This window comes from Aythya marila, assembly GCF_965140915.1.
Source record: "Aythya marila genome assembly, chromosome: 1".
Lineage (NCBI taxonomy): Eukaryota > Metazoa > Chordata > Aves > Anseriformes > Anatidae > Aythya > Aythya marila.
In genome coordinates this window covers 102,832,606-102,851,512 of record NC_139042.1, presented here as the reverse complement: position 1 = coordinate 102,851,512, position 18,907 = coordinate 102,832,606, and positions in this window count along the sequence as shown.

The window sequence follows — 18,907 nt, the reverse complement described above, 5'->3', positions numbered from 1 at the left end:
AGGCAAGAGGCTGTTAAAGGATCTGATCAATTTTGCTAAGATAATTACTAAGATAATATAATATCCATGGTTCTTAGCTAACTGAAAAAGGTGAATAGCACTTACTGAATATCCACAATCAGTTTGAAAACACTATTGAAACAAAAAAGTGCCGCTTGAAATAATTTCCTCTTTATGAAGAATCATATACAATTTAATAGAAAAAGCAATTTAAACATTATGAAGAGTTCAACTCATCTGACAGTGTTTAGAAGAGAACTGCTTATATCCCAGCCACAAAGTCCTTCAAATTTCTTGACAAACAGTCTACTCAAGATAAATATTCTACTTTAGGTAGTACAGGCTTCTGCAGTAATATCCCTCGACATGATCACCCCTCCTATATCCCCATGTCCCTCCAGTTCCTTTGTACTTAAATTTTAGAGGGGTCTTTCCATTTCAGCTGCCACATGTATGTTGAGCTAAGTTGCAAATTGCAATTAGTTTAAGTTTGCTAATTAAATTGTTTGGTTGTTCTTTCTGCTGTGCTTAGATCTGATACATGCCTTTGATGGAAGAGTGTATGCAAGAAAAAAGGCAAACAATAAAGAAGGCTGTACACACTAATAAAAAACAAAAACAAACAAACAAACAAACAACAACAACAACATCAACAACAACAAAACACAAACAAACACAAAACAAAGCAAACTAAACCAAACCAAACTAGATAAATGAGTAGTGTACTCCAAATGAAGCAGTAAGACTATCTTTATTACAAAAGACTTTCATTAGGTTGTTCCCTGAATGGCAGGCCCTACAATCCAATGAGCAGGTCATTGTACAGACAGTTGCCTAGAGAGTTTATATGGCATTGCTCATATTGATTTTTTTATTATTGTTATTTTTTTTTTCCTAAAGGAAGTGAAGGCTTACTTTCTGGCATGACAAAAAGAGTACTGGCACTTCTGCCTCTTTTCTCAGTAATGATGTTGCTATCATAGATGAACAATTAAGATAAAAAAAGTTGCAAAGTTCTTGTGTATTGACTTTCCTTATATCACTTCTGCTCCCTTCATCTCCCAGATCTCCCAACTTTTTTTGCAAGTGAATATACATATGCTTATATATATGTATGTATCTATATCAGATAGGGTATTAAAGATGGCTGTGATGGGAGTGCTTAGAAGACTGACAAATTAAGCCAGTTTTAAACTGCAAACAAAAACAAAAACAGACCGCAAACAAACAAAAAACACACACAAAAAAACAACATGCTAAATTAATTTATTAACAACACTATTTTTGCTAACGGTTCATTCACACACATCATTAATGATCACTGTTGCACATACAAAAAGCCTGGGCTTTAACACGCATAACTTAAATTGGCTGTAACCATGATGCAGCTGATGCAGTACAGTTAGTGTTGGCAACTGCCATCCTTGATGTCTCTTAGTCACGGAGGTCCAGGTGATCAGGCTTGGAGCTCTTTAATAAGCAGCTAAATGGGCTGTCTTCTCTCTTTGTCTTTCATCTTCACAACTTTACAAAGAGCTCATTTACTGTGTTGGTTATACTATTTTACTATGCTCATATTCAGGTTCAGGGATAGCTAATATTAATTATATCCTGATTAGTGCACTTATAATTTCTAAGTGTCAGAGGCCTGCATTTCAGGTACGAACCTCTTCACTTCAGCTGAAGGGACAGAGCACTATCCCACCCTGACAAAGCAAACAAAATGGACACTGGCACCTGAGTCTGCTCAGGCCCCTGTCCTACCACATTGCTTAGGGTAGCCCAGAATGCACTAGTTTAGTTTAATCTCAGATCTCCTGTCTTGAGTCTTTTATGTTTCTTAGATTATAGCAATTGCCTACAGCAAGGTGAGGGTCTGGACTCCCTCCCTCCTGTGGAGGAGGGATGTGATGTGGGAAATGCCCAATGGAAAATAGAAGTTTTTTTTTTTTTTGTTTTTTTTTTTTTTTTATCACTGTTATTGCCTTTGTAGCTCCTTCTTCTTTCCAAAACTCCTTACAGTCTTGCTTCCAGGAAGGTAGATATCCTCATTGCTATTGAACTGAGACATCACATCTATTGCCTGCCCCAGGACAGAAAGAAAACACATGTAATAGTCAAGAGCAGGTACCATGTCTCCTGTGTCCCCATAGCATCACTGTACAGCCCACACTTGCTTGCTTACTGATGGGCTGTGAGTGTGTTCCCAGGATGTTGTCTCCTGCTGATGGATAGGGAAACTGTCCATGGAAGAAGTTGTCCAAGTGTTGTAGACATCTGGATAGCCTTCTCTGCAGATTGCCAAAGAGTCCAGCATTTCCTGTTTGCGTGCTGTACATACATATGAGGACACCCTGAAGTTGCTCTGTACTTATGGTGTTGCAACAAAAAGCATATTTGATCTAGTGTCTTCTGGGATGGCTTGTTCCTTGAAACTAAAACCAGTCTTTTTCCAGGGTATTTTTCCAGGCATTTTCATGATAGTTCTTCCATGGCAACTGAAATAGCTAAGAAGATCAAACAGAATAATCCAAGTGGAGGGATGAATGGCAATGTCTTTGTTTAATAAAATTCAGGGTAGTACTGCTGGAATCTGCGTGCTTCTAAAAACACTGGCATGGAGGAAGTCTCCTTCCATACATGGGCACATGTACCCGGGGTGCCTCAGAGCTGTCTGGGAGAAGTTACACAAACAGGACCATTCTGTGTGGTCCCATTTAGGGCCATTCTTTGAGTGAAGCATGAACTCTAGTGGGTTTCTGAGTTGTGTTCAAGCACATAGCTGGTAGAAGTGAAAGCATGAAGGTACACAGTTTGTGTGAATGAGTCTCAAAATCACCCTGAAGGAGTCATACCCTCACAGACTGCACTAGCGTTGGGACTGATCATGTTGCAGCTTTGTCATTTGCCACTTCTAAACACCAGTGTTGTTGTTAATCTCCCAAGACAGGAACAAAGATATTAGGGAAAACATTAGAGTCCAGCAAGAAGCAAAGTTAAATAAAATCAATTATATTGTCTATGTGAGACAGCTTATCTCTAAACAGTTACATCTATGTATAAATAATCAAAACCATGCCAGATCTTTTACAGACTCTTCTGCAATTGGCAGGAGAAGTATCTAATGGATAGTAATGGATAGAAACTGCTTATTCAAGCTGTGCTTTTTTTTTTTTTTTTTTTTTTTTTTTTACATTAATAAGACATTACAGTAAATATTGACACAAAAAAGAACATTATTAACATTCCTCTTCACCCACATAAATCTGTCTTGCTGCTCTCCCTGAAATGGACAGATTCTTAAACTATTCTTAAGAACCAATTACACTTGACGTAAAAAATTTGTATGTGTGACGCAGTCTATGCATTACCCGAAATTTTTAAGGAGCGTTGGCACCTAACCTATGTTTCAAAGTAATTAAAAGACTGGTGAAAAAGAGTCACTTTCTTGCCTCAAAGAGCAGTAATGAGCAGTGTGAACCCTGAGGACACAACTGCAGCATTTTCTTAAGGTCTGCTTTGTAGTGCCTCACTATCAATTTACTCTGCATTTCCGAGATATAAAGTATCACAGAATCACAGAATTTCTAGGTTGGAAGAGACCTCAAGATCATCGAGTCCAACCTCTGACCTAACGCTAGCAGTCCCCACTAAACCATATCCCTAAGCTCTACATCTAAACGTCTTTTGAAGACTTCCAGGGATGGTGACTCCACCACTTCCCTGGGCAGCCTGTTCCAATGCCTCACAACCCTTTCAGTGAAGAAGTTCTTCCTAACATCTAACCTAAAACTCCCCTGGCTCAACTTAAGCCCATTCCCCCTCGTCCTGTCACCAGGCACGTGGGAGAACAGGCCAACCCCCACCTCGCTACAGCCTCCCTTGAGGTACCTATAAAGAGCGATAAGGTCGCCCCTGAGCCTCCTCTTCTCCAGGCTGAACAAGCCCAGCTCCCTCAGCCGCTCCTCGTAGGACTTGTTCTCCAGGCCCCTCACCAGCTTCGTCGCCCTCTCCAGGCCCCTCACCAGCTTCGTCGCCCTAATAATAAAGTAATAATACAACTGTGCTGTTTGGCTTCCCTTGAAAGACCTTGTAAAGGCATGTGACATAGTATAATTAAAAAGCTGAAGGAGAACTCATTCTCATAGGTATCATTTAATTAATTCAGCATTTATATTTGACTTCTGCCAATTTGAAAATATAAAATTATTATTATTATTATTTTTTTAGTCTGTGAAAGACATTCATCAGTTTGATCATACTGATACAAGGAACAGATGATTACTCCTTTTCTTCATTTCCTCCTTTGAAATCTGACCTCTTGAAAGTCACCTGTGTATAGATTACAGTTAGACATTTTCACGGCTTGCCCTGGGATTGTGTACACAGTGACTCCAGAGAGATGTTTCCTCTACTGAGAACAGTGCATGGTCTGAACAAATCAGGGCATTATTGCATGGAGAGATGGCATGGAGGGAGTGTTCAAAGAAGAGGCTAAAGAACAAGGACCTAATAACTCTACACCTATACATCTCAAGAAAAATAAATCTGAGGCATGGGTGTTTTTCTGTCACAGAACAGATCTAGGTCCTATTGTGGCCCCATATAACACATGCAATCTGAAAAGGGCTTAAAGACTAAATGGCTTCTGTGCACTTAGTTCTTTTTGATCTCAAGCAGCAATGTTTTGGATAGCACAGCCCTTAAGCTATGCTAGCACATGGCAGATGAATGGCACCCCAGCTCATCACCTATCTGGGAGGCGGTATCTGAGCTTGCTCTCTCCATGGGCTTCTTCTGGACTTCTCCACCTGAGTCTCCAGCCTAACTGAAGTAATTCTTTCCCCATTGCCTTCAGGCAGACTGCAAGTCATCTTGCCTTCCTAAGTCCAAGTCAGCTAACCACTCAGCTAGGCACTGTGGTGTTGTGCTCATCAGTGCCTTAAAATATTTTAAAATGGAGAACCATGCAAAAGGCTGAGGGAAGTTTTAGAAATGCTTATTTTACAGCAGTTCGTGTAATTGTTCTCACTAAGAGGTATCCAGCTGATTTGAAATATATATTATTTATTAGACATTCTATGTGTCAACAAACAAAAAGAACCTTCATCTCCGACTTTATATTTTAACAGATAAAATGTGTTATTTTGTATAGTTGATATCCATATTTAAGGCCACTGTCAGACATAGGCAGTGAGAGGAGATGTGGCAGTGGGAAGGGTTGCAGGTGCATCTATGTCAAACCAGTCAGCACTAATATTGAAGCATTTATTTCTCTGTCATCTTGCTTGCATTCAGCAGGTGAACCCATGCCCTCTTGCAGTTGCTGTTTCTTTCTACAGATGGAAAGGAGGAAAGCTTGGCTTGAGAAAATCTGCATGATGAACAACGGCTAATTTTGGCACCTCCAATGAGAGCTCACTGTTTCCCTCAAGCCCGTCATCTCAATTAGAGAGGCTTAGTAAAAGCTTAAGGGACTCCTTTCTCCAGGTGGAGCCAAGCACAGGAAGCCAAGCTTCATGGGAAGGAAAGCATCTCTAAGTAACTCAGCAGAGCCTACGTTGTTCCCAGCAGCCAGATATGTGTTCATACTTTGAACATTTGCAGTTGCTGGGGAGTTCACATGGTTTGAGTTTGAAAGAATAGTTTGTATTTTCTTAGTCTGATTGCTGATCAAACGTACTTAGAGTTCTTGCTTCTAGCAGTGGCAAATTTATACACATCTGAAAGGAAGATGAGCTGCTTTCTCACTATGACAGGCTTGAGACAAAGCTAAGAAAAAAAGAAATGCAGAGTGCTTCATTAGCAACAGTGATCAGACCCACTGTCTACTTACTCAATTATACAAAATTATTAGGAGGAAAACTGTTTCTCGGCCTCCTAAGTAGGTAAAATTTAAGCCCTGCAGCAGGTTTTAGTCTCCCATTTTACCATAGTTTGCATAGCTTGCCAGAGCTTGCATTACTTTTAATGTTATTGCTTCCCAGGCAGTCCAATGCAGTTCTTCAAAAACCCTCCTTAAATAGTAGTGTCCCTGAACCAGTGGCTTCCAGGTTATGTAGAGCAGAAAGTAAGCTTTATTTCAGGGGTACTGTGATATGCATCTGCCAAGTACTTTTTTGTTTTCATTATGGAACTAGAAAAAGGAAGAAGTTTATAATGTTTCCATTGTTCTCCATATTTCAAAATTGGAAAAAAAAATGCTTAAACCTAAGTAACTTACTGGAACTTCTATGTTTGAAATGTAGACTGTGGGATTTAACCTTCTTGGTCAAGTAAGCCACATGGCAGTGTTTACTCCCCAAATGCTTTAATTGACATTAGTGCATGTGTGAGTATAAAGGATTTTTCAGTGATGTCATTGCAAGTTGCTTGGCTGAAAAATATTCTCTGGCAGTACTAAACAACACACTCACACAAAAAAAGGGTATGTGGGATGTTTATGTGATCCTGCAAGTCTTTCATCTTAAAAATATCAGTTTGCATTTTTTTCCTGTTACACATTTACCCATAGACAGTTCAAATTCTAAGAATAATTTCATCGCAGGACTTGTACAGATGTACTGTTCTGATCAATTCAATTACCGAGACGCCATGTATAAATGGATTCCATTTTTCCTCTTTTTAAGCCTCTTTGCATATATTTCAATAGCACTATCATAGTGTTTAAATAGGTGCATGAGAGGAAACCTTAAATTTAACTAGAAAAACTAGTACATAATTAATGGCTTTCTCAGTTTTGTTGACTGGACAGTGGAAAAGACAGACTGGTGGTGTGAGAACAAATATTTTAAGGATGGGATAAATGATAGAGATAGATTTGTATGTCCCTGTCTGTCCCCCTCCTGAGCTGTTGCAATATTTGTTCTTTCTGAGTGTTAAGGAGACTGTGTGGTGCTCAGAAGAACAAGAGGGACACGGCTTCAGAGATTTTCCTGAAGATCATGGAAGACCTGAGGCAGATCTTGGAAAGCAGGTCTCTCAGAGGGTTATCTCCTTTTGTAGCCATCAGCTCATTCATCCTCTCTGCCTGCCTTGTGACTGTACAGCAAAGCAAACAGGAACAATGTGGAGGAGGAAGGTGGGTGCAGGCAGGAAAAGCTTTTTCCCACTTCAGATCATCTTTATTTTTTACTGATAGCTAGCTGTTCTGGAAAAATAATTTTTGGAGCTTGTACAGCAGCATGAACCACAGAGGTATTAGCAGTAACATGTCCCCATTCAGAGCTGGTGCACCGATGACAGTTCTTTGGCAAAACAGTGGACCCCACAGAAACCTGCATTGGCAGCTCACATTTTGTGTTACTACTGTGTCTCAATTTTCTGTGGTTTGCAAGTCATTTTAATAACTCTCAGCAGAGTATCACTATATGCATTATAATATGAAGATCATGCGTATTATTCTGAGAAGAATTTAAATCCACAAGTACTTTGTATCACTTTGTATAATTTCCTGAAAATATGTGAAAACCAATCAAATTACTTTTATGAATGTGCAGTCTTAATGGGTACCTCTTCAAAGAGAATGGAGGAGTTCTGCCTGTTTCATTCTGGTCTCATTGTGAATTTCGATGTATTTACATTACTTCACACTAACATGGGAAAATATTTTCCAAGACAGTGTGGTTTGCTATCAGGTTAAGCATGGAAGCAAAAGAAAAACAAAACAAAACAAAACAAGGCAAAAGGAAGGAAAAAATAAAGTAACGTGAGGAGGAATGACTGAGTAGTGTACGATATTAGTGACAGCATTCTGGTTGATAATGCTCTGGCCGTACAAATATTCTTCTGCCTTCAGTTTGAGATATGAGTGAATGGAGGGGAGAACTATAGTGATCAAGCTACTAGTAAGAGGAGAGAACTGAAAATTATTTCAAGGACAGATGGTAAATTTGTAAATTTAAGACTTTTGAATTTTTCTGCAATTCCTCTGAGTATACAGTAACACTCTGAGGGTAAAAAAAAAAAAATAATAAAAAATGTTGGGCTTTATTCTTGTCAAAATAAGACAATATTAAGACATTCACTAGGATAAAAGATTTTAACACTGAAAATGAATTATAATGATGTCCACCTTCTACTGCTAGAAAAGAACTTACATGCATATGAGTTTAGGTCTGTATGTGGCTATACACTGAGAAATAAAGGATGTATTTTTGAGGCAGCCTTCACTAACTTCTAATAACATTGAATAGAACTTAGTATGACTTGCCCTGAGGGATCCAAAAAGCCTGTCAGGAACAAACTTCTAGTAAGCTCACATGTGTATTGGCAGGCTTGTTTTCAATAAAATTTAAATGTCAGTTGTTGTTCCAGAACAGGTGGCACTATAAAAAAATTGGCTAGGGGAAATGAATGCAGCTTACAGGGAAAATATCCACTTTCGCAGATTGGGAATAAGAAAGAACCTTCACACAGCTGACCTGTGAACTAGTGGTACTTTTTTAATGTGTTTTCCTTAAAATTGCTTTGAGAAGTTCATGCCTACAGATTTTCCCCTGTTACTGTTTGTTTTTATCTTTCTTTTATTCCATAGTTCAGTGCCTCAAAGCTTAGAAAGTGAGATCTGAACCATTTAGGAGTCTCTGCATGTGCCATTGTGGGCACTTGGATCAATGATGTGAACAGACTTGTACTGCTGTTATTCTGTTAATCACAAATGAGCTGCTCTGGCTTCAGCCTGAAGCAAACAAGGTCAGGATGGGGTCTGCAGTCTTCTAGTACCTGTGACAAATGATTTACTGGTTGGTTTACCAGTATAGTACGGATTTCCTCTGGGTTTGTTCTTCTTGTTTTATTTATTTGTTTGTTTGTTTATTTGTTTGGGAATTAAAACAGTAATAGACTGATTACTTAGCTTGATTCAGCCCTTTCTCCAGCAGTAATAGATTTTCTTTGGACTGGAAAAGGTGAATAACAAATCGAAGCCCTGTACTCATGGTGATAGAAAGACTGTCTTCAGATCTCTATTTTTTTTTCTTTTTTTTTCCTTTTTTTTTTTTTTATTTTATTTCTTTATTTCTTTATTTTTTTTAATAGTAATTTGCCAATACAATGCTATCTTTTAAACATCAAATAAATGGTGCACACTCAACATGTGAAAGCTGATTGCACCTTGCACCTCTTCTACTGTATCCTTCAGGCTGTGTCATGCAAAATGTACTCCAGAAGACAGTACAGATGAGTAAAATAAAAACAAACATATGAACACAAGAAATTAGAAAATAACTAACATATTTTCATTTTCATTTATTTCTTTATTTATGTTACCATTTTTCACTGTAGTGGAGTCAGAATGACTTCTGCCTTACCTGATCTTCTCAGAGTAAAGTGCAGTTGCCCAGACAGAATCAGTCTGCCTTTATACCAGTGAAAAATATTCTCATGACTAAAGGTTTGCAAGACTCCTTGAAGTAATCAAATCTGAAAAATTGACCAGAGATTTCTCTGGAAAACAGGCCTGTTGTACAATAGCTTACCAACCTTGAATCACCCCTTAGCATCTGGGGGCCATCTCTGTCTTACTGGTACAAAGAAGAAATCATCCTACATTTCCTACACTTTTTTTTTCCCCTAGCATTCCAGTGGTTCATAGCATTTGCCTTATGAAACAGAGGTGTCTTCAGAGGCTTTGCCTGACCAGGAAGCAAATGCAGTTAATTCAGTTTCTCTGTACCACCCTTACATTACTGTGAGAACATTACTTCAGAACTGGAGGACATGACCCTACGCAGTGCTACACAGTGCAACATAAATCTACATGTGTTACTTTCTTAGCATGAAGTAGGAGAACTCCTAGATGTTTGGATACTTAAATTTTTACTGTCTTCTTTTTCTTACCTAGAAAAAAAAAAAAGAAAAAAAAAGAAAAAAAAAAAAAAGAAGCTTCAGTTGGTCATTCAGACTTATTCACTTGTCACAGCAATTAAACTGAAAGCTGCTCAAAGTTACAGAAGAAAGCTATTCCTTGTGCTTTGCCTGTTTCATTTATGCATGGCTGGCAAGAAGTCTTGCTAATTGAAACATTCATTTAGGCTCTTTGACACCCTTCATTCCCTTCCTGCCTCCACATCCTCTGAGAGTGAAATGACATCTGGGGTGTGGGTTCCGTGTCATTGGTGCCAGTGCACTCCAACCTGCAAGCAAAATTTAACCTTTATCAGGTGCTCCGTTTATGGTTAGTAACAATAAAAAATAGTCCTGGCAGGAGTACAGGGAAAGCATGCATAGACCGTATAATAGACCACAAAACACCCACAGTGGGCAAAGCTCAGGAAATTCCTGACCTTAAAAATGGCCTGTTCAGTTCTGTGTAAAGAAAAAAAAAAAATAATTCTCTCCCAGGCATTAAAATCAAGATTATTAAATTTAAGAGTAGGTTGTTCTCTTTCCTTGCATTCAATTGCCTTTGTCGAGTAACGATATATTCTGGTTCCTAAGAGCACACCACTGTTTACTCTGGTTACTAAAGGAATAAATTGTTCTAAGGATGCAGATGTCCAAGTAGTTAACATTACAGCCTACAGCTATTGCCAAGGAAATAGGAAAACCTGAGTTTCTCTCCTGCAGAACTACTTTGTTAAGCTATATTTCTTACTTATGTCAGCCTTAGTTTTCTCCTTTTACACAACAACCCTATGTGATGTTAATGGGTGCTGAAGCCTGTGTTCAAAGGTCATGGCTGGTGACAGTGCATTACATTTGTATGGCATAACATGTAAGCAGAAGTTCTTGGCTAAGAGCTTCAGAATTGACAGTGTCTGTAGGAGACCTCCACTGTTGTTTACCCAGATTCAGTCCTCTAAGAACAGTTAGATTTGAAATCTAGGTATAATTTCTGAAGATTAAACGTCTTGTTTAACAAATAAATCAATATTTCAATTGAAAATCACTGATAATCATACAAAAACATTTGTAAAATTATACCAGATGAAGATGTCCTCTCTATACTAGTGTTTTATTTAAATACTTATGAGATTATATATATTTATCATAATATATTTTAAAAATGTTATTATATGATGTTTCTATGCCATTAAACTTTAAAGTGCAGGGACTTTTTTTTTTTTAATGGCAATAGGTACACTGTCAAGAAAATCAACCCACCCTTGAAAAAAAAATATTCATTTAGCTGTAAAAGATATGAAATAAATACATATGAAGATATGAAAAAAATACATATAATGAAAAATATTTGTTTTATGGTTTACTCTGTGACAGTTTGTGTAAAGGCTTAATATATCCTTTGTTCAGTTTGTTTGCTGATTTTTTGCTGTTAAAACATGCAATAAATTGACATCATCAGTAGGTAATAATTAAAAAACATTTTTCACGTTTTTTTCTGATTTTTCCTTTTAATACTTAGAAGAAGTTAGCAGAAGCCTTTGTATTTAATATTGTATACATATAAAACCTATCAAGGTATTTTATATGTTTCATGCATCCAAACTTAATTTATGTTGGCATTTGTTAGTCAGGTGTCACTGTGCACCAGGAAAGCTCGATTTCCTTTCATGGTCACTGTGAGTAATGCAGTGTCAAAGGCAGAAAATCATCAGCAGCAACTAGACTAAAACAGGGAAGAATTTTGTCTATTACAAAGTACTGGAAAGGCAGGAAATTTGAAGTTGAGTCTAAAGCTAAAATATAAACAATCAGAAAGTTAATATATGCTTGGATCTCTGTTGAAATATATACACTGTTAGAGCTGAAGTATGAAAGGAGATTGATTCTCCTCAATTTTTATAGCAGCAACCGGAAATGGCCTGGGCAAAACACTGGAAATGTAAAAGGAAAATGGAATCTATGTTCAAAAAGCATTAAAAAAACTGGTCTCTGTTCATGGGAGTTCAGAGCCTCAGAACAGGGGACACAAAACTGAGTGTGTTCAGTGCCTTCCCTGCCTTAGTGGGGCTCCAGGCTCTCAAGGTAATACATTCCCTTTTGATGGAAAGCAAATGTTCCTCTATGTGATCTTTTTGATTCCTCTCATCTCCAGGGCTCCCTAGAAGAAGATGAGGCAGGATGAAGGCAAGAGTCTGCTGACAGCCATGTTCTGTGTTGTGAACTTTAGCATTCTGCCCATTGAACCAACAACACCAATGTCTACCTGCCTATGTCTATTGCTATATATGACCCTTAATACCCAGGACTCTGTCAGTGGCTACTATTTAGAAGTCCAAGAATTCATCTGTAGAGTTGGAAATTTATTTTTTTTATTATTATTTTTTTTTATTTAAAGCAAGATGACCCATTCAATATAAAGGAGTGATCTTGTTAGCTCAGCTGCCCATCTGCACATCTTGTCATTTAGCATCAATAACAGGCTCCACTGAGGTCTCTAGGTCCAATGACAAGAGACTTAAAAAGCTTGTTGTGCCTAGAAATTCACAGAATCACAGAATGATTAAGATTGGAAGGTAACTTTGGAGGTAATCTTGTCCAATCCACCTGCTTAAGCAGGGCCACCAGAACCAGGTGAGAACCTTAAGCAGGATGATCAGAACCATACTCAGATGGCTTTTGAGTATCTCTGAGGATGGAGACTCCCCAACCTTTCTGGGCAACCTGTGTTAGTGCTGTGTCATACATACAAGAAAAAAAGTGTTTCCTGATGTTCACATAGAACCTCATGTGTTTCAGTTTGTGCCCATTGTCTCTTGTCCTGCTACTGGGCATCATTGAACAGAACCTGGCTTCAACCCCTTTGCACCCTCTCTTCAGGTAAATACATACAACAATAAGATCCCCCCAAAGCCTTCTCTTTTTCCAAGATGATCACTCCCAGCTCCCTCAGCCTTTCTTCACAGAAGAGGTGCTCTGGTCCCTTCATCATCTTTGTGGTCCTTCCCTGGACTCCCTAGTAGCTCCATGTCTCTCTTGAACTGTGGGTCCCAGAAATGGACACAGCACTTCAGGCCTCACCAATGCTCAACAGAGGGGAAGGATCAACTCCCTTGACCTGCTGGCAATACTTTGCCTATCGCATTCAAGAATACCACTGTCTGTTTTAGTGGTGAGGGCACACTGGTGTCTCATATTCAATGACTTCTGAGGTCAAATTTAGGAGACATATTAACTAAATCGATTTTAGAGACATTGTCAGAAGGTTTTCTCTGCCTTTGCTGATAATAATAACCTGTGGGAGAAGAAGTCCCACCTGACAGAATAGTCTCAAAGCCTCCATGTCTGGCCAGCTGAACAGTTCATTCATGTCTATTTTGTTGTAACCACTGGAGTTAATAACTCATGATTTCTGCAGAAATTTTTCTTCCAGCTCATCAGCAGTTTCCCTCAAATCCTACTTCTAAGAAGGGAAGATAGAGCAGTTTTAATTGCAAAATACTCTGCTGCTACTCACAGAACCAAGAAATTGCTGAAAACAATTATTTACAACATTGCTTGTAAAACTTGGTGTGTTGCCAGATGGTTTGTCCATTTCTGTCCTGAGACTGCTCAGACTGTGCAACATTTTGCAATGAGATAAGAATGGTTTAGTGCTCCTTCTGTGGACTCTGCTGTCCAGACTGTTTCCACATCACACATCAGTGGTGCATTCTTGTAGATGTATGCAGACAACCATCTCTAATATCTGCCCTTCCTATGGGGCTGTTGTTATAATGCTAGCAACCCAATTCTCTATTATTCTTTAGTATTGACTCAGTTCAAAGCTGCCATTTTCTTGTTGCTTTTCTAACTGCTTCAAGTCTAGAATTACTTTATCTCAAACCCTCTGCTAAGAGTACTAACTTTCAAGGGCCTCTTCTCTTGTGAGTAGCTGAAACATGAGGATCTAAGGCTTCAAGCCAGGCTCAGGTTTTTGTTGTGCTGGTATGAATGGAGCTACTCCAGTTTTAATCAGTGTAACTAGGGGAAACATCTGGGCCTTCTTAGTTCAAATTTCTGGGAGTCATACTGGAAAGCAAATAAAAGACCGTCACTCTGCTCTGTATTCTCTTCTGGATTTGAATGGTTCCGATGGAATTTTGAAAAATGTTCATTGGTGGTTTTTAAATTATAAACAAAAAATTCATTTCTAGGCTTTGTAAATAAAGAGCAGATATACTTTAGGGAAAAACTGCAGGTATAGTGACTTCATTTAGGGTGCTCAGATGAAGGGATGATATAACAGTTATTAGCGAAATAGCCTTACCTCATGGGCTGCATATACTTAAAAACAATCATCCAATTGAGTATCTCACTTGAGGATATGAGATAAATGACACTAGCTAACTTTCACAGCCAGTGTTTGATGCACCTTCTGCTGCAGATAACCGGTTTTGGAATTCTTAATCTTAAGGAGACTAGATTTGGAGAGGTGATATAAGGGATATCAGTCCATATGGTGTAATGTATATGTTGTTGAAAAACCTGACAGAAAGGAATTGGGAATATTCACAGGTCATTTCCCCTTAGAGGGAAAAGGTTTTGGAGTTATGAATGTTATTTCAGATCCCTTCTTCCTGATCATGTGGTTTTGCTCAACACATAGCTCATTTGTTTGGGTAGCACTTTGGTTGGCAGAATATATCTTTGAGCAAATGTTATTCCCAAAGTCGGGGTCATGATCTTGGAAGTGCAAGTGGAAATGGGGTCATGGGAAAAGCTGAGAATTGCTGAAATGTGGTGAAGGCAAAGTAATCTATACATGTTTACGTTAACAGCAACTACAAAATGGTTCCCCCAGGAACTCAAATGAAGTTATCACAAGGGATAAGCAAGATGGAACTAACAATGTTTAGGCCTGCTGTTCTTCAAAAAAAATAATTTAAAAAAAGTTTAGATAGTCCATATCTTTTTAAAATCTAAACTACATGGTGTTATACCCTTTTAATCCCAGAAATCAGGCTTTCTGGGGAAGTTTCCTTTGAGTGTACATGGAATATTCCTCCTTTCTATCTAACAAGATAGTGTTAAAACTTTCAAATATCATGTGTTATGATATATCAGAGATGTTAAAGTATATTTTTATCTTCATTTTTTTAAAAAATAATTATTTCCATGCATATGTTTGTTTATTTTTCAGCAGAGGACTTTTCCAGACCTTAAAGTTTACTGGTAGAAAAACTAAAACTAGAAGGGAAATTTGTTGTTACAGGCAAAATCTTGGGGTTGCCTGCTGTGTACAAGTCCTTAGGCCTGCAGAAAGCCTTTCACAGGCGTAGATCTGCATACTAGGAGCTTACAGCAGTACAAAGCTAAGCATCTGTTGCATAAGTTGCTGCAGAAGTAGGGTTGAGCTATGAGATTGCCTCAAAAAATCTGGCTGCCACAGGCAATTTGGCAACTGGCTTGAACACCTGAGTGCCAGATAGATTTGAAGGCAGCTGCTCTGTTCATCCTTCTGCATTGTATGACACATGGCAATTTCTCTCAGGAAAGGCTATTGGAGATCTTAAGGCAAATCCACTGCATCATTCTGTTTATCCCTGCTCAGTTTAATGTTCCCTTTCCCACATATGGCAGCGATTGTGCTGACAGACTGCATATGATGGAGCCCTTGGCTCCAGTACTCAGCAGTAATTTTCTGGTTGTTAATGAATGTCCTAAACGTTTGATCAGTATTTTGGTCAGTTGGCTTACCTGTCTGATTCAAGTTGAGTACTGCTATTGAATTTTTATGTTTCGATGTCTCTTCAGCCTACTTACATGAATGGTATAAAGCTTCTTAAACAACATCTTTGTTCTAGCTCTCTGTTCAGCATGTTTTCAAAGGATATCAAAACTAAACATGAACAAATAGTAAACAATTAGTACTTAAAATCATGATTTCAGACAGACTCCTATCCTGAAAACAAGCCTGCAATTGCCCAATGAGTATGTGAGTCTTTTTGTATTGCCCTTTGTGAAGTAATTGCATGATTCTGTGAAAGAGATCGTTTTTGTAGTTAAAATGATATAATTTATAGATAGCTTTTATCTCCTGTAAGATAGAATATATTTTTATACAGTAAATACTTTGTTTATATCTGGAAGATTTTATTCATGGGTGACCTCCAGCCTCATTTTTTAAGTGAAATGCAAATTCTGCAGAAGTCAATAAAAATTCTAAAAAGTTTGGAGGACCAGAAACCCCTACAACTTGAAGAATTCCTGTGTGGGCAGCTTTTAGTGTGTAAAGGTGAAAGTTACTGTGATGTCCCCCTCCCTCTGTGCTTTACAATGCTGGGGGAGTGATAAATATGGGTTGGAAGTAGGAAAGCATGAATAACAAATGCACTGGGTTCCTCTTTCCAAGTTTCAGAGAAAACCTAACAGAAAAACCATGCAGCACTGAACAACAGCACTACATACTTACAGCTGTGTTAATTTTTCTTTGTGTTGTACAAAAAAGATGGATGTCTTTAAAATGACATATCTCAGAGCAAAAAAGAGCTAAGCCTAAGTAGGACCTCATGATACTCCTCCAGTAAGCATCTCTACCCCTGTTCTTGTCCAGATAGTTTGGGTGGGATGATTTGAGGTGCTCTAAGGCTGGGAGATGACTGGAGGTGTGAGGAAGGGGAAACAAGGCAGCAGTTTGGTAGCAATTTGGGTATTTGAGAGAAGCACTTCAGGACCAGTGCAACGTTTTGGGTGAAATCAGGTGAAATTGATTATTGAGCTACAGAAATGGCATTACTAGGCTAACAAGTTAACATTAGTGAGCTTTCAGACATCTTCCTTGTTTTTCTTCAGCTAATTTTTTTTTCAAGTTATCTCACAGCCCCATGAGGTAGAAATTCTGCTTCCAAATGAAATCTTATTTAACAGAGCACTTAGTAATCAGCAAGATGTGGATCACAAAATAGTCCAAATATATAAACTTTTACTTTAAGTAGAATACTTTTAAAAGCTTCCAGCTATAAGAAAACAAAACAAAACAAAACAAAAAACACAAACAACAACAACAACAACACAATAACAAACATTATAAAAAGATCCAGTCTTTGTGAAAATAAAATTTAAATCCTCGGCTTCTCTGTTTTTAAAATATTCTTATTTGACTTTTGATGACATTAAGCATCTAATACAAAAAACTTTTTGTCTTGTATTTCCATTTAAACATAGTGATATCTGTAACAGACAGAAAGACCCCATATTTCCTTTTTTTTAAACTTATTATTATTATTATTATTATTATTATTATTATTATTATTATTATTATTATTATTATTATTATTATTATTATATTTAATTCAGACTGAAAAATCATCAGGAAGTCAAAACTGCCTGCCTTAACCAAGTCACCTTGTGCTCTGTGTGACTGGCAAGTAATACATGGGGTACTGTTTAAACTGTAACCTTTTCTGCAGATTCAGTCTTGCAGTCCCAACAGGAATTAAGCAACTGAAACCCAAACTCCAACGCCCACAAGGAAGTCACATAAGTGATGTGAGCATCTGAGTGACCTTCATGGATAATGCTGCCCTTGCCAGGGCAGGGGTTGTATTTCATTTTTAAGCTGGGTAGCATGTGAAGTAGACTGGAAAACAGTGCGAGCAATAATATATGAAAAATGTAAATGCTGAAACTCTGCACTACTCCTATGAGGAAACTCAGCAATTGCTTATGGATTCCCATAAACTAGACTTTCTGGTCTGTATCTATGCTAGCTGCCCTTATATGTTATATTGTCCAGGGACTGAACTACACTGTGTGGTATTTGTTTTGTTTTGTTTTGTTTTGTTTTGCTTTGTTTTGCTTTGTTTTGCACTGAATGAATCTAAGGTACAGGCAGGCAGCTGTTTTCACCAGTGTCATGTAACACTGTCCATGTCTGTATTAAAGACAGAACATACTTGCCTTCTCTGTTCCCTTTCCCACCCATCAGTCAGTCAAAAGAGGCTACCATACCTCATGACAACCAAACACTGCTCCTCAGTATTTCCAAAAATATCATGTCAATGTGCTTCTTAGGATTGTTTTCAGCAAAAATTTCACAGAATCACAGAATCACAGAATTTCTAGGTTGGAAGAGACCTCAAGATCATCAAGTCCAACCTCTGACCTAACGCTAACAGTCCCCACTAAACCATTTCCCTAAGCTCTACATCTAAACTTCTTTTGAAGACTTCCAGGGATGGTGACTCCACCACTTCCCTGGGCAGCCTGTTCCAATGCCTCACAACCCTTTCAGTGAAGAAGTTCTTCCTAACATCTAACCTAAAACTCCCCTGGCTCAACTTAAGCCCATTCCCCCTCGTCCTGTCACCAGGCACGTGGGAGAACAGGCCAACCCCCACCTCGCTACAGCCTCCCTTGAGGTACCTATAAAGAGCGATAAGGTCGCCCCTGAGCCTCCTCTTCTCCAGGCTGAACAAGCCCAGCTCCCTCAGCCGCTCCTCGTAGGACTTGTTCTCCAGGCCCCTCACCAGCTTCGTCGCCCTTCTCTGCACCCGCTCAAGCACCTCCATGTCCTTCTTGTAGCGAGGGGCCCAAAACTGAACACAGTACTCAAGGTGCGGCCTCACCAGAGCTGAGTACAGGGGGACGATCACCTCCCTAGCCCTGCTGGTCACACTGTTCCTGATACAAGCCAGGATACCGTTGGCCTTCTTGGCCACCTGAGCACACTGCTGGCTCATATTCAGCCGACTATCCACCATCACTCCCAGGTCCTTCTCTGCCTGGCAGCTTTCCAACCATTCCTCTCCCAGCCTGTAGCTCTGCTTGGGGTTATTGCGCCCCAGGTGCAGGACCCGGCACTTGGCCTTGTTGAACTTCATGCAGTTGACCTCAGCCCATCGGTCCAGCCTATCCAGATCCTCCTGCAGAGCCTTCCTACCCTCAAGCAGATCGACACACGCACCTAACTTGGTGTCATCTGCAAACTTACTGAGGGTGCACTCGATGCCCTCGTCCAGATCATCGATGAAGATATTAAAGAGGACCGGCCCCAGCACTGAGCCCTGGGGGACGCCACTAG